Source organism: Anabrus simplex, chromosome 9, assembly GCF_040414725.1.
Source record: "Anabrus simplex isolate iqAnaSimp1 chromosome 9, ASM4041472v1, whole genome shotgun sequence".
Taxonomy (NCBI): domain Eukaryota; kingdom Metazoa; phylum Arthropoda; class Insecta; order Orthoptera; family Tettigoniidae; genus Anabrus; species Anabrus simplex.
In genome coordinates this window covers 88,181,794-88,205,175 of record NC_090273.1, presented here as the reverse complement: position 1 = coordinate 88,205,175, position 23,382 = coordinate 88,181,794, and the positions used below count along the sequence as shown (strand labels likewise).

The window sequence follows — 23,382 nt, the reverse complement described above, 5'->3', positions numbered from 1 at the left end:
ACGCCTCCATTCATTTTGTGTTCGGGCCATTAATTTAACCTGTTATTCTTTTTCCACAGAGGCCCAGTAGGTTGGGTACTAGATACCCCTGTGTACTAATTTTTGTTAATTGCCAGAGATTGCAAGGGGTTGTGTACGTTTGCCCTAAGCGAGCTGTAAGAGATTAGTTAAAGTTGGAGAGCATGTAAGCTCTTTTCTGTGTTTTCTAAATTTAACTGCATATTGATGTGCGCCTCTGGAAGGCTGTAAAGTTGTTGGAGCAAAGTGCTCTTGAATTGGAATGTTATGATTCTTGTATATACATTGAGATTTTGCAAACTTCTGTAAACTGGATCCGGTATCTCAGAATTTGTAAACTAAGGGCTTGAAGCCCCAATCTGTAAAATTCCCTAATCTTGGGTTTTCCAATTATTGTCTCAAGATTGCTATTTGTACCTGTCACTTTATTATTTCACCAAGTGAAAAGTTTGTTAAGTTTGAGATTCTAAGAGAAAAATAACCGTTATTTAAAGTTTTAATTCAATTTTTGATATTGTAGTTAGACCCATTCCACACAGCACCTTCTTTCACCTCTTTCTGCTCCACGGATATCTCCGTACCAATAATAATAGTAAAGTCCGCCTCTGTGACATAGTTGTTAGCGTGATTAACTGCCACCGCCGGAGACCCGGGTTTGATTTTCGGCTCTGCCACGAAATTTGAAAAGTGGTACGAGGGCTGGAACGGGTTTCACTTAGTCTCGGGAGGTCCACTGAGTAAACGGGGTTCGATTCACAGCTCCGCCATCCTCGAAGTAGTTTTCAGTGCTTACCACTTCTCCTCCAGGCAAATGCCGGGATGGTAACAAACTTAAGGCTACGGCCCTTCCTTCCCTCTTCCTTGTCTATCCTTTCCAATCTTTACATCCCCCACTTGACCCTGTTCAGCATAGCAGGTGAGGCCGCCTGGGCGAGGTACTGGTTTTCCTCCCCAGTTCTATCCCCGACCAAAGTCTCACGTTCCAGGACACTCCCCTTGAGGCGGTAGAGGTGGGATCCTTCGCTGAGTCCCAGGGAAAAAAAAATCGTGGACAGTAAAAACGTATCAAGAAAGAAAGAATAATAATATAAATATTAAATTTCGTATGGCTATCTCTAGAGAGTAAAACCCATGTAAGGCAGACCCTCCGATGAGGGGGGCGGTATCTGCCATGTGTAGATAACTGCGTGTTATTGTGGTGGAGGATAGTGTTATGTATGGTATGTGAGTTGCAGGGATGTTTGGGACAGCACAAACACCCAGCCTTCGGGCTATTGGAAGTAACCAATGAAGTTTAAAATCCCCGACCCGTCCGGGAATCGAACCCGGGACCCTCTGAACCGAAAGCCAGTACGCTGACCATTCAGACAACGAGTCGGACATAATAATAATGCTAATGTTATTGGGTTTACGTGCCACTAACTACTGTCTTACGGTTTTCGGCAGTTTTTTTTTTTTTTTTTCTTTGGGAGAAAATGTGACAGTAGCCACCATGCAGGTGCTAATACAACAACTTGCCCACTTCGACACCATCCCCTCCGCTCTCTCGCAGAAAACATTAATTTGCGAGATTATCAAACGATCTGACCAGTTATTATCAGAATCCGTTTTCGTTTTACCCCGTGAATCTTCGGTCTTGGTTTTGTGGTTCTCTTCACACGTATATTTTCGGTTCTTGTTTTATGTTTTACAGGATCACAAGTAGATTGACGATTTCTACTTCATCAACCTTCTTTATTTTTCTCATTGACATAATGTAGTCCGCCTCTGTGGTGTAGTGGTTAGTGTGATTAGGTGCCACCCCCGGAGGCCCGGGTTCGATTCCCGGCTCTGCCACGAAATTTGAAACGTGGTACGAGGGCTGGAATGGGGTCCATTCAGTCTCGGGAGGTCAAATTAGTAGAGGTGGGTTCGACTCCCACCTCAGCCATCCTGGAAGTGGTTTTCCGTGGTTTCCCACTTCTCCTCCAGGCAAATGCCAGGATGGTACCTAACTTAAGGCCACGGCCGCTTCCTTCTCTCTTCCTTGTCTATCCCTTCCAAATTTCCCATCCGCCCGCAACCCCCCTGTTCAGCATAACAGGTGTGGCCGCCTGGGCGAGGTACTGGGCATCCTCCCAGTTGTATCCCCAGACTAAGAATCTGTAGCTCAAGGACATTACCCTTGAGGCGGTAGAGGTGGGATCCCCCGCTGAGTCCGATGGAAAAACAGACCGTTGGGGGGGTGGGGGGTAAACAGATAAAGAAGAGGAAGAAGAAGACATACTGTAATTAAAGTCGAAATCGTTTATTGTGACATCGTTTTTAACGACGTATCGGATATAACGGCTAAATCAATCGATCTCGTCTGTTGGCGTCTCCGAAAACCGTAAAAGAGTAGTTAGTGGGACGTAAAACAAATAACATTATTGATCTCGTCTGAATGCTATATCAACACTGTATTTTAAAACTCGCTTAGTACGACGTCGCTTATTACAACATATCGTATAAAACGACGTATTTTTATCATCTATTTGGAGAAATGTACCGCCTATAACGTCCAATGTTGATTTTTGTTTGTTACGTATTTGGGGATTGCTGACAACAACGTAACGCTTATTACATTGATTAACAAAAAAATAATGTCGATGGATATCTTGGTATCCAAAAAACGTTCTAAGACAACTGCAACATACTGATTCAAAATGTGCAAACCTTTTGTCTGTATGACGCACAGTTCTTGAGATATACATCAACAATTTATCTGTTTTTAACATCGTATCGAGGAAAACAACTCACAGACAGAAGTTTCAACAGAGCATTGATTGCTACCTGGAGTACTAATGAACATGGCTAAGATTAGTGCAAATACACCACATGTCACTTATTGGATTTGTGTGTTACACAGCCGCACACGTAGCCAAAACAGATCTAGTGAATTTATACGTCCTCTGGACCACATAATACCCATTTTCACTGACAATAAAGGAGAAGCAAATGAAAATGTTCTACTTTGTATGAAAAGTTACGAAAAACAATTACAACTGTTTTCGATGAACGCTGTTCCATCTACATATATAAAATTAGAGTTTTGTATGTGCATTGCTCAGAATTTATAAAGAATGGTATTTCTGCACTTTTTAATTTTCCGTCATGTATTATTTATTTATTTATTTATTTGTGTCTTATGTATGTATGTACGCGTATCACGAGAAAACGGCTGAAGATAATATAATGAAAATCGGTATATAAAGACGGGGAAAGAGCCACTACAATCTAGACTGTAAATAATTTTATTTACGCTGAGTGAAATGGTAGTTCAGGGGAAAGCGTAAACTTTAATTCTCAAATAGCTATGTTATTATCGGTCCTATCCATAAACTTTACATAACGAAGTTATAGAGAATACAATTTCCGATCATTTATGTCTTATACAGTTTTACCGTACCGACTATGATAAGAGAATTTATTCATGAAGTTAGACCTTTGTTGCTTTGTCCATATCAACGCCGAGAATAATTGCTATCAAAGAAATATCGTTCAATCGTGTTAACTGACGATTGTTTTTGTCATATTTGTTTCAAGATGCAAAAGCACATGGTCATGGGTACACATCGACAAGGAAAACTGTGTAGATGATTATTAAAGTTGAGAAAATTTTTTTTGTAAAAGAGCGATCACTTGAAGAAAAAGACAAAAGTAGTCATGGAAGGAGAAATGACTCTCCTAACATTAGATGCCATAATATCACAGAGTCGGAAGAAAACTAAATGTGGAGGCCTACAATATCGAACGCTACCCCGTAGAAATAAAAGAAATATATATGCGGAAAGAGGAGGAGAGAGGTGGGGTACAGTAGGATAGTGGTTATAGCCTCACAAGGTCGACCGCTAATGGAATGGTGAGAAAGCTGCACTGTCATCTGGTAGGGATGGTTGGGGGCGTCTTACGGGCCCCACGGATAGGGGCGGTCGTGTCATCATGGGAGGGCGGTCTTTTTCTCACCAGTGATGATGACATGGCCGGACAGCAGGAGTTTATTTAATTTATTTTTTATCCAGCGGGGTCGTTGGACGTGGCATGTAGGGACTAAGGATGACTGCTGTGGTGATCCTTCCTAGGGAGTGTCACGTTTCCGGAGTATCTGATGGACCTCATGGCATGCCCTAAGAGTCTCGTGTTTTTCTTTTTCTTTGTTCCTTTTTCCTGTTTTTTGTAAGTTGTTTTTATTTTGAACATGTATTTGGGGCTGAACGCCTATTATGTTCAAGAATAAATACAATACAATATGTTAAGGAAGAATCGATTAAACGAGGCATACGAAGAAAAAACGTCCAAGTTCCTGTCTGAAGGTAAAGAGCTAAGGAGGGTTGGAATGCGGATAAATAAAGTTCATTGAACAAGAGAGAGGCGGGAATACGGAATATGAAGGGGTTGATTTATCCTGATTTTGCCAGTTGGGACATGTAATGAAGAGAAGGATGCAGATTCAGGGGAACGAAATAAACCGTGATAGACAATGATTGCACTGATTTAACTAACAGTTGATTTATTCAACAATCGCGTGAATTCCTGCATGTTAATGAGCGGATATAGAACTGATTATGACAATGGAAACACTCGGAAAGTGAAAACAACTTCCTGTTTCCGACTGCGTTACCAACCTATGAAGCCTATCAAACACGTAAGCATGGTACCAGCTAGCGAGAATAAAAGGTGAACATTCAGTTCGTAAATACATCACCCTCTGGTGGAATATGTATAGTAAATTCTCTGTCAATAAATCGCAGTTCATTTTAAAAAGACCTAGGAAAATAAGCTGTCGCTACTGCGTACGGTTGCATACCGGCAGAAAAAAGCACTGGTTTTTGGAGACGCCGAGATGCCGGAATTTTGTCCCGCAGGATTTCTTTTACGTACTGGTAAATCTCCCGACAGGAGTCAGACATATTTGGGAAACTTCAAATACCATTGGACTGAGCGAGGATCGAACCCGCCAACTTGAACTCTGATGGTCTACCGTCCGAGCTACTCATCCAGGCAATTCATTTCCACTCCCTCAGAAACATCTGTTTGCAAATCCGGATTAACAAATTAAGATACCAACCACCCAATCCGAAATAACTCCATTAGTGCAACTTTTAGGTAATATATATAGTTTTGCTTTGAGAACAACGTTTCCCAAATGCTTTCTTGGTGTAGTGGTTAGTCTGGTTAGCTGCCACCTCCAGAGACTCTCAGGCCACGAAATTTGAAAAGTGGTACGAGGGCTACTCAGCCTCGGGATTTCAATTGAGTAGAGAGGGATTCGATTCGTACCTCAATCGTCCTCGAAGTGGCTTTCCGTGGTTTCTCACTTCTCCTACAGGCAAATGCCGGGATGGTACCTAACTTAAGGCCACGGCCGCTTCCTTCCCTCTTCCTTGTCTATGCCTTCCGATCTTCCCATCCCCCGCCCCCCACCATGACAAGTCCCCTATTCCGCATAGCAGGTGACGCCGCCTGCACGAAGTAATGGCCCTCCTGCCCAGTTGTATCCTCAGGCCCAAATTATCATGCTTCGGGACACTGTATTTGAGGCGGTTGAGGTGGGATCCCTCGTTGTCCGAGGGAAAATTGAACCCTGGAGGGTAAATGGATTAAGAAGAAGGAAAAGAAGAATAATTTTCTTCGACAGCATTGATAGAGATCTCCAAAGTGGTAACGCTATCATCAATCTTCATGAGTGTATCCCTAATCATTTTAGCGCTCCAATTTGCAATAACATGATTACGTACGGTTTGGAGAAAGCTAATTGCTAGTTTAATGTGATGTCTTTGATGCTCCTGATAACTTTATGTAGAAAACTTTAGTTCTGAGTTTGCTAAACTCCCAACTGCACAAATAAATAATTGATTAGTGTGCTTACTCCTGTGTACATTCATGCTTACGAGATTACTTTATCAGGACTAATAAACGTGTATAATAGGCAGTTAAAATTAGTACAATAACGCTATTTATAGTCCAATTTTACATCTAATTCAGTATTAGTACATGACAATATTTTAAGTTTCACCCACAGGGAAAGACGTCGCAGTTCGAATTGTAGTGATGACATGGTGAAATTAGGTACCTCGCGGGCATCTCTGTAAGTGCTTGGGTGTTAATACAAGAAAGGATCTTCATTGGGTCAATCATATTAACGAGATTGTTCTCCGATTTGGACAACAGCCCCCCTCCAATATTAACCGGTTAGACTGAGCAGGGCCCTTCTTTGCTGCAGTCGTAAGGAACAGACCCCAAGCTCAGAAATCTGTCCGCAGCAGGTATTAAAGGCAATAAATGTTATCACCGCTGCACATGAGGCGACAGGCAGCTGACCTGAGTTTCCACCACGGAACCACGGAATCTTCAATGGGCATTACCGCTTTGAACATCTTATCTCACTGTTCTCTCTCCGTGTTCCTTCCCGCTCCACCAGAATCAAAGACCTACTCCACATTCCCCATACTCAACACTGATTACTTTAACATTTTTATTTTTATTTATTTATTTATTTATTTATTTATTTATTTATTTATTTATTTTTTTTTTTTTTTTTTTTTTTTTTTGCTATTTGCTTTACGTCGCACTGACACAGACAGGTCTTATGGCGACGATGGGATAGGAATGGCCTAGGAGTTGGAAGGCAGCGGCCGTGGCCTTAATTATGGTACAGCCCCGGCATTTGCCTGGTGTGAAAATGGGAAACCACGGAAGACCATCTTTAAGGCTGCCGACAGTGGGACACGAACCCACTATCTCCCGATTACTGGATACTGGCCGCACTTAAGCGACTGCAGCTATCGAGCTCGGTGAATCTTTTCTAATCCGCCTCCCAATTCTCTTTAATAATATTAATAAGTGATAAGAGCTCGATATAGCTTCAAATAAAAGTACGTATATTTCAAAGAGGTGTAAATAATAATATCTTAAGGATAAGTTAATGTAAAGTGGTTGACCGACGATGACTCGTCTATGAACAAGGACATTCTCATGTTTTTCGATTTGGACAGTTGTGATTAGCAGGCTGTGTACCCGATCTTCTTACTTATTTGTTATGTTTGTTATATTTTATTATGAAAGTTTATATTTGTTAATTAGTCTAGACAGTACAAGTGAAATGTGCTCTGTGTAGCTATATCTTGTGCTTCGTGATTTCGTAAATAAATAAATAAATAAATAAATAAATAAATAAATAAATAAAGGTTACAGATCTCTTCATACGATTGTTAGTAAGGCCCGGATGTTTATGACATATCATATTTTATTTCCTTATATTAATTCCATGGAAAATACAAGTTAAACATGATTTTATCTTCGGTGCTATTTTCATGGGTATATGAAGTCATATTTTGGCTCTTTTAACTTTTTTTGTCATTCGTCTTCATTTTTCATATTATTGTTATATTTTTCCATGAATGTTCGTGTTTTTTGTCATATTTTTATCCTTTTATTCCATTTTCGCATACCTGCTTGCAGTCGTCTCAAAGACGAATTTTTTACATCTCCTAATTGTTGTCTATTATTTCTTACAATTATCTTTCTTCGAAATATATATTTATGTGAATTACGAGGGTAAGCTGTGTAGAAAGTGAGCCTCAATGGAACTCTAATGATTTGACGTATTTCAAATATGTCCCAAGAACATTCTACAATGTTGAGCGTTCTTTTCCCCGTTACAAGTCAAGATTGAGTGAAAATAGAAGGTCGTTCCTATCTGAAAAATTTAAAATATATGTAATTTACTATTATAATTCCTTCTGATCGCCCATCAGAGTCGAGAGTTACCTAGGAATTGAGTAATTAAATTCAAAATATAATAATGAAAGTAATATTATTATTATCGAATGTGCTAGATTTTAAAAGTACTGTATATTTTCAATATAATGTTAATTTAAACAGCGGAAAGATTTTGAGGATTTCGAAAATGTGGTCAAAAACTTTTAAGACATATTGTCATATTTTAATACATTCTTAGGTCATAAATGCTTGCATATTTCTAGGTGATAAACATCCTGGACCTAGTTATGAGGGAATTTAGGGGCTGCAGTAAGGACGTAAAGGAAAGGGCATACAGATGTCCGGTAAGACCACCTTTAGAGTAAGGTACCAGTATATGCAACCCACACCAAGACTACTTGATACGAGAACTGGAAAAGAAACAAAGGAAAGCAACACGATCTGCTATTGGTGATTTCCGACAAAAGAGTGATGCTACGAAACTTTGGGCTGGGAAAACTTGAGAGTAAGGAGACGAGATGGTCAAAATCATTGAAGAAACAGCTAGGTAAACAATTGAAATGGAATATACCACCAGTGCGACAGCATTAAATGCGGATGATTGATTGATTGATTGATTGATTGATTGATTGATTGATTGATTGATTGATTGATTGATTGATTGATTGATTGATTGATTGATTGATTGATTGATTGATTGATTGATTGATTGTCGGCCGAATACGGAGCAAACGATTCCTCTCGGGTGTTTTATTAACATATTCATATCATGGAGACTACAGAATGTATTTCGACTCTCGGTCAGGAAGTGGAGAAATTTAGAAACATAATTTCTGTAGAGGCACAATATTACATCATTCAGCCTATAAGAAGATTTAGTTCCAGGCTAATTTCTGTGGGTAAGGATGGCCTGACAAAGAGCTGGATACTCCATCTTATTTATGTTGATTCTTTAAATAGTGGAGATCTTTATATTCCATTGTTTCAGAAGTCTTATTACATTCACGACGGAGTTCAAAATTACTTTTTGTCCTCATTGTGGATTTTTCCATATTATTGTAGATATAAGAAAATAGTCTACGACTTTTTAACAGCACTGCCGGTGTATTTTCGGTGTTCTTTTCCCTTACATGATAGCCAGGGTGAGCCGGTTTTAAAAATGAAAAAGAAACCAGGACAAATTTATTCTACGTCGTTTATTTCCAGACATTTCTTCTCCCCCCACCCTCACATTTCCTCTAACAAAAACATTACACCATTTTTACACTTGAATAACACAATTACAACATCACGAATCTTTTTAGAAAACCAAGAATTTTCTTCAGAAGATTTTGGTTTTTCATCAGACAGTCCTAAAATTCTGAATGTGTCCGATTTTCCTCGGACCAACATGTTCAAGGACTCAACAAACTGAGTTGTCCCAAGAACAGACTACAAAAACGGTAACATTTGGAAAACATTCTTCTGCTTCTTCCGCTTTACCCAAAGTGGTGGGGTCTTGGATGCGAACTATGTCACACATGAGAATCCGGCTCGGGTTTACGGCCGGATGCCCTTCCTGACGCCAACCCTATGTGGAGGGATGTATTCACTATTGCGAGTGATGTGTTGTGTGACAATGAAAATGAATGTGTTGGAACAAACACAAACACCCAGTCCTCGAACCCTAGGAATTAACCATATGCAGTTTAAATCTCCAGCCCGATCGGGAATCGAATCCGGGACCCTACGAACAAGAGGCCAAAGAGCCGAACTAACATATGGAAAATATTATCAATATGTATGTATGTTCAGTCCACAGCCGAAGGCTGGTTGGATCTACAATAGCTCCGCCAATAGCTGTCACAGATGGCCTAGGAATCACTGAAAAGGCATACTAGGGAAATAAGGAGTGAGGTAGTTTCCCGTTGCTATCCTCAATGAGCCAGAAGTTGCTATTACGTATCAGTCTACCAAGCCCTCTGAAATGCATGCACCAACCGACCCTATGAGCAAAATTTTCACACCATTCATAGAAGGAATGGCATTACTAGCATCGCTCATATCTCAGTCACTTTCATATTGTTAAAGCCAAGGATAAGACTGAGACAGATCAATGAAAGTAACAGAATTGCTCTAGCCCATACCAAAAGACATACTGCACTGTAAACACTAGGACCTGCCAGCAAAGGCATGTTATCAATATAAATGTCAGATATTCTAAACATTTTCTTTTTTGCTAGTTGTTTTACGTCGCACCCACACAGATAGGTCTTACGGCGACGATGGGACAGGAAAGGGCTAGGAGTGGGAAGGAAGCGGCCGTGGCCTTAATTAAGATAGATCCCCAGCATTTGCCTGGTGTGAAAATGGGAAACCACGGAAAACCATTTTCAGAGCTGCCGACAGTGGGGTTCGAACCTACTATCTCCCGAATACTGGATACTGGCCGCACTTAAGCGACTGCAGCTATCGAGCTCGGTTCTAAACATTTTAGGCATAAATTTATTTGTAGTTAAAAAACCAACGAACCTCAGAAGTCCTTTTTTTTACAATTTGTTTTACGTCGCACCGACACAGATAGGTCTTATGGCGACGATGGAATAGGAAGGAAGCGGCCGTGGCCTTAATTAAGATAGATCCCCAGCATTTGCCTGGTGTGAAAAAGGGAAACCACGTAAAACCATCTTCAGGGCTGCCGACATTAGGATTCGAACCCACTATCTCCCGGATGCAAGCCCCCCCCCCCCTAACCACAATTAATTGAATACTAACTTGAAATCAGAAATGGTAATCGGCGTTCGGTGACAAACAACTAAAGAGCAAACCGCCAAAACCTCTTAGTTACAGAACGACCGAACGAGTTGGTCGTGCGGTTAGAGTCACATAGTTGTAAGCTTGCATTCGGAAGATCGTGGGTTCGAATCGCACCGTTGGCAGCTTTGAAGAGGGTTTTCCGTGGTTTCCCATTTTCATACGAGGTAAATGCTAGGGCTGTATCTGAATTAAGGCGGCGGTCGCTACCTTCCAAATTCTAGCTGTTTTCCATCCTTGCGATGCCGAAAACCTTTGTTGTGTTAATGCGACGTTAAACCACTAGCACAAAAAAGGTGTAGTACGCCCCCATCGACATTCCTAAGTGTTACTAACTTCGGTCACGAAATTAGATAATCTGGATTTTTTTTTTTTTTTTTTTTTTTTTTTTCTTTACGTCGCACCGACACAGATATGTCTTACGGCGACGATGTGGTAGGAAATGCCTAGGAATTGGAAGGAAGCGGCGGTGGCCTTAATTAAGGTACATCCCCGGCATTTGCCTGGTGTGAAAATGGGAAACCACGTAAAACCATCTTCAGGGCTGCCGACAGTGGGGCTCGAACCCACTATCTCCCGATTACTGGATACTGGCCGCACTTAAGCGACTGCATGCAGCTATCGAGCTCGGTAATCTCGAAAGCTAAGAACGGGTGAGTATCAATATGTGGCGTCTAAAATAGAGCGTCTGATGCCAGAGTGAACCAACTACAAAATTGGAACTTATTTGTTCCCTTTACAAGATTAGAATTCCAAACTAAATTGTGCCCAGATATCTCTGCAAACTTAAAGTTAACAAGAACGGTGTGCAAATTATAGGGGTATATATGAATAAAGAAAACAATTATAGTGATCTTCACTTTTCAAAATGAATTTAAAAGAAAATGATGATAAATGTTTAATATATAGTTGGCTCACTCTGGCATCAGACACGCCAATTGTAACTTCCACAAAATATGTTTCTCTAGCTAAATTAGCCATTCTTAAATACTCTCTCAGGACACCGGGACAATCTGCAAAATGCGGATCTGTAAAGGTAAAAACTAGGGCGTCAGCTCATACTGATAATGGCCTTCAAGAAAGCTGGACATGTACCACACGCGACCTTTTTTTTTTTTTTTCGTCAAGGCTACCTAGAATGATAGTCCAGTCCTGTTTTAGAGAATGAATTTATCTGGTGATTTTTAACACAGTTGGTAAGACTGCAGAGATTTGTATACTCGTCAAGTTTTCCCACCACTATTGGTGGTTTCAGCAGTAATTTCTGTTTGTTGTGCATCCGATATTATTACCCTGAACACTATCCTCCACCAACATGCACACATGGCAGATGCCGTCCACTCTCATCGGAGGGTCTGCCTTACAAGGCTAGGAATAGCCACACTAAATTATTATCCTGCCAAATCTGCTGAAAAGCACAGAGAGATACAAATCAGTATGATAGCGTATACTACTGGTGACCTCTGAGAAAGACGTGTGTGTACCACTTCTGAGATCTGCGTCACAGATAGGTGTAATGCTAGTATGCTTTTTATCGCCGTCAGTATGTCCGGCTCCATGGCTAAACGATTATCGAGCTGGCCTTTGGTCACAGAGGGCCAGGGTTCGATTCCCGGCAGGGTCGGGAATTTTAATCATCATTGGTTAATTTCGATGGCAAGGGGGCTGGGTGTATCTGTCGTCTTCATCGTCATTTCGTCCTCATCACGACGCGCAGGTCGCCTACGAGTGTAAAATCAAAAGACCTGTACCTGGCGAGCCAAACATGTCCTCGGATACTCCCGGCACTAAAAGCCATATGCCATTTCATTTCATTTACCGTCAGTATGATACGATAGAACATTGCGTGTATCAAGTAACCGCATGACCTTTCACCTATCATAACTCCAGCCCACGCAGCGTACTGAACACACAGCACGATGTCAAATTGACCTGTTATACAGCTGTCCCGCAAATTCATTCTATGTCGCACTAATAGAGACAGGTTTTCAGTGACACTGGAAAAGAAAATGGCTACGAATAGGGAGGAAGTAGCCTTAATTTTCATTGAAGTACAGCCACGATATTCACCCGGTGTGAAAAATAAGAAAGCACGGAAAATCCCTTCAGAACTTACCTCCTCCTGAATGAAAGCCTCCACCTACAGTATATTATGTCCCTTATTCCACAGCCAAATCGCTCGGTACAAGGCAAGTTTCCTTACTGCTCCTAGTGTTGCCGTTAATAATAATAATAATAATAATAATAATAATAATAATAATATCTGCCTCTGTGGTGTAGTAGTTAGCGTGATTAGCTACCATACCCGGAGGCTCGGGTTCGTTTCCCGGTCCTGCCACGAAATTTGTAAAGTGGCACGAGGGCTGGAACGGGGTCAACTCAGCCTCGGGAGGTCAAATGAGTAGAGGTGGAATCGATTCCCACCTTAGCCATCCTCGAAGTGGTTTTCCGTGGTTTCACACTTCTCCTCCAGGCAAATGCAGGGATGGTACTAACTTAAGGCCACGGCCGCTTCCTTCCCTCTTCCTAATCTCTCCCTTCTAATCTTCCCATCCCCCCACAAGGCCACTGTTCAGCATAGCAGGTGAGGCCGCCTGGGCGAGGCACTGGTCTTCCTCCCCAGCTGTAACCCCCGACCCAAAGTCTCCTGCTCCAGGACACTGCCCTTGAGGCGGGAGAGGTGGGATCCCTCGCTGAGTCCGAGGGAAAAACCAACCCTGGAGGGTAAACGGATTAAGAAAGAAAGAAAGAAAGAAAGAAAGAAAGAAAGAAAGACAATAACAATAATAATCGAAATAAACTTTCAACCTGTTGGGTCGTATTCAGTGCATATAGTACGTGTTGAAGAGATGTTGAGTACAGAACAAAATTGGCCAACCGAACACCAATGGGATCCGAACCCACAACCTCTCAATTTCGCGTCGTTTGCTCTACCATTGAGCTATTATGGCCTAGGCCCTAGGATCTAAGCTACAGATCTGGCCCTAATGACATTCTTGTTCTGCACTTAACATCTCTTCGTCCGCCTCTGTGGTGTAGTGGTTAGTGTAATTAGCTGCCAACCTCGGAGGTTCGGTTTCGATTCCCATCGAAGTGGTTTTCCGTCGTTTCCCGCTTCTCGTCCAGGTAAAAGCCAGGATGGTGCCTAATCTAAGGCCACGGCCGCTTCTTTTCCTCTCCCTTGCCTATTCCCACAAGGCCCCTCTTCAGCATAGCAGATAAGGGCGCCTGGACTAGGTTCCGGTGCCCCGCCCAGTTGTATTCTCCGACCAGAACAATGCACTTGAGGAGGTGGAGATGGGATCCCTCGTTGAGTCCTAGGGAAAAACCGACCCTGGAGGGTAAACGGATTAAGAAAGAATAATAATATGCATACAACACACCAAATTACCCGCCACCACAGAAGCACACCATAGTGAATAAGTACCTGCGCATACGGTTTGCGTGAGGAAGGGTTTCGAACCGTATAACTAGGCCAAAACGAGCATCGAGTGCCGAAAATTAGGAAAAAAAGTCAGGATGAAAAAGAAGACAAAGGAGAAGGTTAAACAGAATAACCAGCCCAGTGATGTAATGCGTTTGTCGTATCTTTGCTAACGACCAAACCGGGTGAGTTGGCCGTGCGGTTAGGGGCGCGTGGCTGTGAGCTAGCATCCGGGAAATAGTGGGTTCGAATCCCACTGTCGGCAGCCCTGAAGATGGTTTCCCGTGATTTCCCATTTTCGCACCACGCAAATGCTGGGGCTGTACCTTAATTAAGGCCACAGCCGCTTCCTTCCAACTCCTAGGCCTTCCCTATCCCATCATCGCCGAAAGATCTGTCTGTGTCGGTGCGACGTGAAGCCAGTTTGTTAACAAAAAATGTTCTGTTGGGTATTCAGCCCGAAGGCTGATTTGGTCCTCAACAGCTCCACCCTCAGCTGCCATAAATGACCTAGTGCCACCGAAGAGATACTCTAGGGAAATGAGAAGCGAGGTAGTTTTCCGTTGCTTTCCTCGCCGATGCTTCTAGCTCTCTTATTTAATTACTAATTACTATTTCAACAAGTAATCGGTAAAATTGCAATCATTTCACAGAACACCAGTCTTCAGGAAATCTCCGAGATACTTTCACAAAGTTTCCAAAGAAAAAATATATTATTTAATTTTGTGCTGTAAGCATGGAGCATCATCACGAAGCGAGACTAACATGATACCTCGGAACTTTCAAAGTGATCGTTCCGAAACAAAGTTTGCATTTCAAACTCTTTTTTCTTATTATTTTGGTGCCCAAACCAAACCAAACCAAACCCCATGGCACTACAGCCTATGAAGGGCCTTGGCCTACCAAGCGACCGCTGCTCAGCCCGATGGCCTGCAGATTACGAGGTGTCGTGTGGTCAGCACGACGAATCCTCTCGGCCGTTATTCTCGGCTTTCTAGATCTCACCGTCAGATAGCTCCTCAATTCTAATCACGTAGACTGCGTGGACCTCGAACCAGCCCTCAGGTCCAGGTAAAAATCCCTGACCTGGCCGGGAATCGAACCCTGGGCCTCTGGGTAAGAGGCAGGCACGCTACCCCTACACCACGGGGCCGACATTTTGGTGCCCAACTAATACAAAATATATATATAAATAGCGAAGTGGGTATTCCTTGATCCCTGCTCCGTCACATGTTTATTCCGTTTCTATTATTGACAACGTGGGAACTCACGAAGTTGTGTGGTACATTGTAACAACAAAAAGTCTTGTGAATGCTGGAGGTTATGCGATGTATATCAATTACTTCTTTTTTTTCTTTTTCGCTAGTGGCTTTACGTCGCACCGACACAGATAGGTCTTATGGCGACGATGGGATAGGAAAGGCCTAGGAGTTGAAAGGAATCGGCCGTGGCCTTAATTAAGGTACAGCCCCAGGCTTTGACTGGTGTGAAAATGGGAAACTACGGAAAACCATCTTCAGGGTTGCCGACAGTGGCATTCGAACCCACTATCTCCCGGATGAAAGCTCACAGCCGCGCCCCTAACCGCACGGCCAACTCGCCCGGTCTATATCAATTACTAGAATAACGATTACAATTGCATTTCATGAAGTAAATTGCCAGTAAAATAATAATAACTAGATGGACCCGTGCTGCTCTGCAGCATTCGCCTCAGTGAGGAGAATAGGAAACCACGGAAAACCATTCTTAGGACAGCCGACGGTGAGACCAGTCCACCGCCTTCCGAATGCAGAACTGTACAGCCACGGTAAAGCCGTAACCTGCTTAGCTCGGTGTCAATTACTTCCCGACTCTGGTTAAAATGTAAATTACGTTTGTTATTCACATGACTTTTCCAGCCGGACTGAGTGGCTCAGTCGGTAGAGCGCTGGCCTTCTGACCCCAACTTGACAGGTTCGATCCTGGCTCAGTCCGGTGGTATTTGAAGGTGTTCAAAGACGTAACCCTTCTGTCAGTAGATTTACTAACACGTAAAAGAACTCATGTGGAACTAAATTCCGGCACCTCGGCGTCTCCGAAAACCCTCAAAATTAGTTCGTGGGACGTAAAACGCAATAGCATTATTATTATTATTATTATTTCTTCCACAGCGTTCGTCCTGAATAAATTGTCATGGCATTACAATTCAGTTTACTAATTCACAAACCGAACGAGCTGGCCGTGCGGTTAGGGGAGCGCAGCTGTGAGCTTGCATTCGGCAGATAGTGAGTTCAAACCCCACTGTCCGCAGCTCTGAAGATGGTTTCCCGAGGTTGTCCATTTTCACATCAGGCTGTCGACAGTGGGGTTCGAACCCACTATCTTCCGAATGCAAACTGATAGATACATGACTCAAACCGCGCAGCCACTCGCTAGGTTATTAAGCGAACTGATCGGCACAGTATTAACAAAGTACAGTGAAACTTTCCTTAACAGACATTTCTTAATAGCACCTACGTGAAAGCAATAGAAGCGCTATTTGACGCTGAGATAACGGCCTCGCTCTATAAAGCCAAGAATGATGGTCGAGAGTGTTCGTCGCGCTGATAACGCATCACCTTGCAATCTGCAGGGCTTCAGGCTGAGTAGCTGTCGCTTGGTAGATCAAAGGCCATCAGGGACGTAGCGCCATGGCGTTTGGCTTGCTTGTGTAATTGAGGGACTGCCTAGCCTTGGCAGGGCTCGATTTAACCATCTGCACGTGCAGCAGTCCTGCTGTGAGCAAATTCTGTGTGACGTTCTCAACTGTAATATCTCTTCTAGCGAGAGCACGTGCTAGGATTGGTAAGGAAGAGCCTATGACATAGTGAAATATACCATACCATATCCAACACTGTAATGCACAGGCTAATTTAATTACGCTGTGGTATCAAATGCAATTTACAATAAACATTTATCTTTTATACAAATTACACTCTTCAATAATGATTTCAATAGTTCTTATTTGGATGTTACATGGATGTAAAATTGGAAATAATCACATCATCATCATCTGTTTACCCTCCAGGTTCGGTTTTTCCCTCGGACTTAGCGAGGGATCCCACCTCTACCGCCTTAAGGGCAGTGTCCTGGAGCTTCAGACTCTTGGTCGGGGGATACAACTGGGGAGTATGACCAGTACCTCGCCCAGGCGGCCTCGCCTGCTATGCTGAACAGGGGCCTTGTGGAGGGATGGGAAGATTGGATGGGACAGGCAAGGAAGAGGGAAGGAAGCGGCCGTGGCCTTAAGTTAGGTACCATCCCGGCATTCGCCTGGAGGAGAAGTGGGAAACCACGGAAAACCACTTCCAGGATGGCTGAGGTGGGAATCGAACCCACCTCTACTCAGTTGACCTCCCGAGGCTGAGTGGACCCCGTTCCAGCCCTCGTACCACTTTTCAAATTTCGTGGCAGAGCCGGGAATCGAACCCGGGCCTCCGGGGGTGGCAGCTAATCACGCTAACCACTACACCACAGAGGCGAACAATAATCACATAACAAATTAATTTAATTAGAAATACGCTTAAAATTCGTGAATGACTTTCTAATAAGAAACATAATAATACACTACACGGTCCGCCTCTGCGGTGTGCTAATTAGTATGATAAGCTGCTACCCCCACAGGCTCGGGTTCGATTCCCGGCTCTGTCACGAAATTTGAAAAGCGGTTTGACGACAGAAATCGGGTCCCCTCAGCCATCCTCGAAGTGGTTTACCGTGATTTCCAGCCAAATACCGGGATGGTACCTCGCTTGAGGCCACGGACGCTTCCTTCCTCTTCCTTGCCCACCTCTTCCAATCTTCCCATCCCCCACAAGGCCCCTGTGCAGCATAAGAGGTGAGGTCGCCTGGGCGAGGTACTGGTTCTCCTGCCCAGCTCTATCCCCGACCAAAAGTCTAACGCTCCAGGACACTGCTCTTGAGGCGGTAGAGGTGGGATCCCTCGCTGAGTACGAGGGAAAAGCCAACCCTGGAGGGTAAACTGACCGAGTATCACCCTCTCCCTTACTATTCATATATCATGTCATTCATTTCATCTCATTATCTCCTCTCATAAGGTTGACGTCAGGAAGGGCATCCGGTCATAAAAACCCGCCACGACAGATTCATCCCACCTCATACCCGATCCCGTACAAAAACGAAACAAGGGGTGGACAAATAATAATAACAATCTTCTTCGTTCTTCTTCTGCCGCTTTTCCCACAGCTGTGGTGTCGCGGGTGTGAAGTGCGTCGCATATGTGGATTTAGCCCTGTTTTACGGCCGGATACCCTTCCTGACGCCGACCCCATACGGAGGGATGTAATCACTATTGCGTCTTTCTGTGGTGGTTTGTGGTGCGTTGTATGAATATAAAGAGGAGAGTATTGGGAAACACACAAACACCCAGTCCCTAAGCGATAAGTATTAAACAGAAGCGATTGAAATCCCCGATCCAGCCGGGACTCGAACCCGGGACCATCTGTACCGAAGGGCAGTACGCTGACCATTCAGCCAACGAGTCAGATTGGACAAATAATAATAATATGATGCACATAACTATATGCTGAATATTAGTAATGCGGTGGTAATAATAATGTTATAGGGTTTACGTCCCACCAAGTACTTTTATGGTTTTAGGAGACGCCATTATTATTATTATTATTATTATTATTATTATTATTATTATTATTATTATTATTATTATTATTATTATTATTATTATATGATGTACATAACTATATGCTGAATATTATTAATGCGGTGGTAATAATAATGTTATAGGTTTTACGTCCCACCAAGTACTTTTATGGTTTTAGGAGACGCCGAGGCGCCGAAATATAGTGCCGCGGAAGTTCTTTTACGTGCCAGTAAATCTACGGACACGAGGCTAACATCTTTTTCTTTTCTTTCTTTTTTTTTTTTTTTTTTTTTTTTTGCTAGTGGCTTTACGTCGCACCGACACAGATAGGTCTTATTACGACGATGGGATAGGAAAGGCCTAGGAGTTGAAAGGAATCGGCCGTGGCCTTAATTAAGGTACAGCCCCAGCATTTGACTGTTGTGAAAATGAGAAACCACGGAAAACCATCTTTAGGGCTGCCAACAGTGGGATTCGAACCCACTATCTCCCGGATGAAAGCTTACAGCCGCGCCCCTAACCGCACGGCCAACTCCTACCTCACGCGACTGAGGTAGGATCGAACCTGCCAACTTCAGTCTAGAAGACCAGCGATTTCCCTTCTGAGCTATCTAGCCCCGCTAGTGCGGTTGTGTACTTCAATCGCCTATGTTAAACTTTTAGATTCTATTCTAGCACTGAAATGCTTCAAAGAAAATATCAGCTGACATCTCGAAATTTGCGGGAATCACCTAAGAGTGAACTGAAATTAATTTTCACAGGAGGCTACGTACTCTCAGTTGATAGTAAGCGAAGAGAACCATGACTTGGACCTTCCTTAATAATTCGTGTGACAAATATGTCACCTAGAGCATTATAGGATTCTTCTTCTTCTACCACTTTCCCCACATCTGTGGGGTCGCGGCTGAGAACCGTGTCGCACATGTGGATTTGGCCCTGTTTTACGGCCGGATGCCCTTCCTGACGCAACCCTGTATGGACTGATGTAATCGCTATTGCGTGTTTCTGTGGTGGTTGGTAGTGTAGTGTGTTGTATGAATATGAAGAGGAAAGTGTTGGAAAAAATATAGACACCCAATCCCCCCGTCAGAAGAATTAATCCGACGCGATTAAAATCCCCGACCCGTCCGGGAATCGAACACGGGACCCTCTGAACCGAAGGCCTCAACGCTGGCCATTCATGATTACATGGGAAAATAATTTCCATTTTCAGGCTGGTGGACGATGAGAATCGAACCAGGCTCTCTCCGAGCTAGTTCCGCAACAGCATGATGTTTTTTCTTTACATTTAGCTTTACGTCGCACCGACACAGATAGGTCTTATGACGACGATGGGATGGGGAAGGTCTAGGAGTTGGAAGGCAGCGGCAATGGCCTTAATTAAGGTACTGCCCCAGTATTTAACTAGTGAAAAAATTGGAACCACGGAAAATCATCTTCAGGGCTGCCGAAAGTGGAGTTCGAACACACTATCTTCCGAATCCAAGCTTATAGCTGCGCGCCCCTAACGGCACAGCCAGCTCGCTCGATAATAATATTTTAAAAGCAGCTCTAATAACATTCGTACAATCTCGGCTGTCCTTGGGTAAATGGTAGGAAAAAGCGAGGAAGCACACTTTCAAAATGGATGCATGATTCCCGACGTCATACTTTGAAGCACGAACCCACACACATAACCGGACTCCCTATTCACTGGTGCCCCATTATCATACGTCAGTGGGTTACAGCATGATTGCAGGATTCAATCTGAAAGATTAATAATTGTCGTTAACCCCATGAGTGAAACTCTAGAAGTTTAAATAGCTTTCCTATCGCCGGGCTGCGTGGCACAGACGGTTGAGGCGCTGGCCTTCTGACTCCAACTTCGTAAGTTCGATCCTGACTAAGTCCGGTAGTATTAGAAGGTGCTCAAATACAACAGCCTCGTGTCTGTAGATTTACTGGCACGCAAAATAACTCCTGTGGGACTAAATTCCGGCACCTCGGCGTCTCCGAAAACCGTAAAAGTAGTTAGTGGGACGTAAAACCAATAACATTATAATTATTATTCTTTCCTATCACTGTATATACATGTATTTTCTTGCACTGCAAAAACCAGAGCAAAGTCATCTCCGTACAGGCCATGGAGGCCCTGGGAGGGGTGGAAGGTAAAGTCTTCCACTATCCGTAACCTGGACATTTGGTGGGGTAGAGTGGTTAGATCTACGCCCGGTCGCCTTTGCCTCCAGGAATTAACCTTGTACTCATTCTTGGTGTAGGTTGAGTGAACCTTAGAAATATGTGCACCTCCGGAAGTGGAAATCTCGTTTCTTAAATTTGTTGACCCCCTGACGGGGAATAGAACACACTTCCTACGCGTGAACGGAGCACGCTGTACCCCATCGGCCAGGCAGCCGCTATTCTCTTACACTAGCATCTAACAATAATACTAATATTTCTTTACGTTCCACTAACTGATTTGATGGTTTTCGGAGACGCTGAAGTGCCGGAATTTATGCCGCAGGAGTTATTTTACGTGCCAGTAAATCTACCGACACGAGGCTAACGTATTTCAGCGCCTTCAAATACCACCGGGCTGAGCCAAGATCGAACCTGCCAAGCTGGGGTCAGGAGGCCAGCGCCTCAACCGCCTGAGCCACTCAGCCCGGCACACTAGTATCTATAAAAGTTTGTGCGATTGTAATGATATTAAGATACCGAATGAGTTGGCCATGCGATTAGGAGCGCGCAGTTGTGAGCTTGCATTCGGTAGATAGTGGGTTCGAACCCCAGTGTCGGCAGCCCTGAATATGATTTTCCGTAGTTTCCGCTTTTCACACCAGGCAAATGCTGGGGCTGTACCTTAATTAAGGCCAGTGCCGCTTCCTTCCCACTCCCAGCCTTTCCTATCCCATCGTCGCTGTAAGACCTATTCGTGTCGGTGCAACGTCAAGTAAATTGGAAGAAAAAAATATCAAGATAACGGAAAGGGAATCAGATTATTATTATTATTATTATTTGCAATTTGTCTTACGCCACACCGACACAGATAGGTCTCATGCTGACGATGGGATAGAAAAGGCCTAGGAGTGGGGAGGGAGCGGCCGTGGCCTTAATTAAGATACAGCCTCAGCATTTGCTTGGTCTGAAAATGGGAAACCATGAAAAACCATTTTCGTCGCTGCCGACAATGGGGTTCGAACCCACTATCTCCCGGATGAAAGCTCACAGCTGCGTGGCCCTAACCGCACGGCCAACTCGCCCGGTGCGCCCCTAACTACACGGCCCACTCGCCCGGTAGAAAAAAAGTCCATTTCGGCATTTGCGCGAACGTAGTGAGGAAGAAACACACTTAGGATACCTGATGTTCTCATTCTCAAACCAGGATAATCACACATAAATCATAACAGTAACAATAATTTTAATTTTACGGTTTCCAAAGACACCCGAGGTGCCGGAAATTTTGCCCAATAGGAGTCCTTTATGTGCTGAAAAATCTATCGACACGAACTTATTTGAGCATATTGGAATTCCACTTGAGTGATCTGAAATTGAACCCTCCATCGCAGCCTACACACAAATCTGTACTTATCTAGAAAGTCATGGAGCTCAACATGATTAAACTGTAGAAATTAATAGGAGAAATATAAATATTTACAACACGAGAGAGTTACAGAAATATTTTAGTTCACTTCGGAATCGTCAATGCCTGTTCATCCCCTAAACAATCCACACACATGATTTAATTCAATAAAGTGAACTACCATGCACAGCGTTGCATAATGGAATCAGATAAGCTGCGTATATAGAACTGTACAAGGAATGCTATGCAGGGAATACCACGTGGAAACTCGCTATTTTCGTCGCAGCATTGATTGGTAAAGCTAAATTGATCATCCTTTAAAGGATTCTCCCCCATCCGCAGGTAACATCGATGAGAGAATTTTCTATATTGCTTTTTTCGAAGAATAATTTACAACTGTATCCGTATACTTGACATGCTGGAAATTCTTAATACTACATATTCCGTGAATATATATATGATATGATATATTCTCAAATCCAAGCCCTTTTGTAGCTCAAAACATGAGTGAATGTTATTGCTGAACTTACCGATATTTAGATCAATGGTCCAAGTAAATGTACTCCGCACTGCACTACTGTATCACACAAAACTCGACTTATAATCCACCAGAATGAAACAAAGAGCACCGGTCATTCACAGAAAAGCACTTCACTTTGACAGCTTAGCAGTCAGCTGTTCACCGCGACATTAGCCCGCCCGCTTCGTCCTGCACCTGAACTTGGACTGGTTCGCGCACAATGCTTCGCTAATTCGTTCCCTGGCCGCCAGCTGCCGTCACTAACGCGCGCGCGCCATCTTGACGTTGTCATGTGCTGTACGAAACTGCAAGGGCCTACTAAAATTGATCGCGGGAACAATCCAATATTTCACCCATTTGGCAACGTGTTTCTCTTGCTGATTAATCTCTTCTCTCGTAGTTTAGATGTAATTGCGCTGTTCTCTCTGCACAACCCGGTAACGCCGCAAATATAAAATATAAGTGTTCAGATATGTGCTATAGTATGACTCTCATATATAGAAGTCCCACGCATCAGCATAGTACCGGTAACAGAGAAGATAATGACATGAATTAATTATTGATTTATCTTTCCATTTGTAATAATTAAAATATGAATGCCAGTCCCCGAGACATCGGAATTAACCATTGTTTAAATTTCTCGACCCGGCTGGGGATTGAACCTAGGACTCCTTGGACCAAAGGAG

General features: G+C 43.3%; 1 protein-coding gene across 1 annotated transcript in view; it reads right to left on the bottom strand.

Moving 5' to 3' along the window:
- Window positions 1-22,881, bottom strand: part of LOC136881272 (ATP-binding cassette sub-family G member 4) — a 409,011-nt gene extending 386,130 nt beyond the window's left edge. Inside the window, exon 1 of the mRNA XM_068229125.1 lies at window positions 22,707-22,881. The gene's annotated coding sequence lies outside the window, so the exon portion shown is untranslated. The remainder of the gene's footprint in view (window positions 1-22,706) is intronic.
- Between the last annotated feature and the right edge of the window lie 501 nt (window positions 22,882-23,382).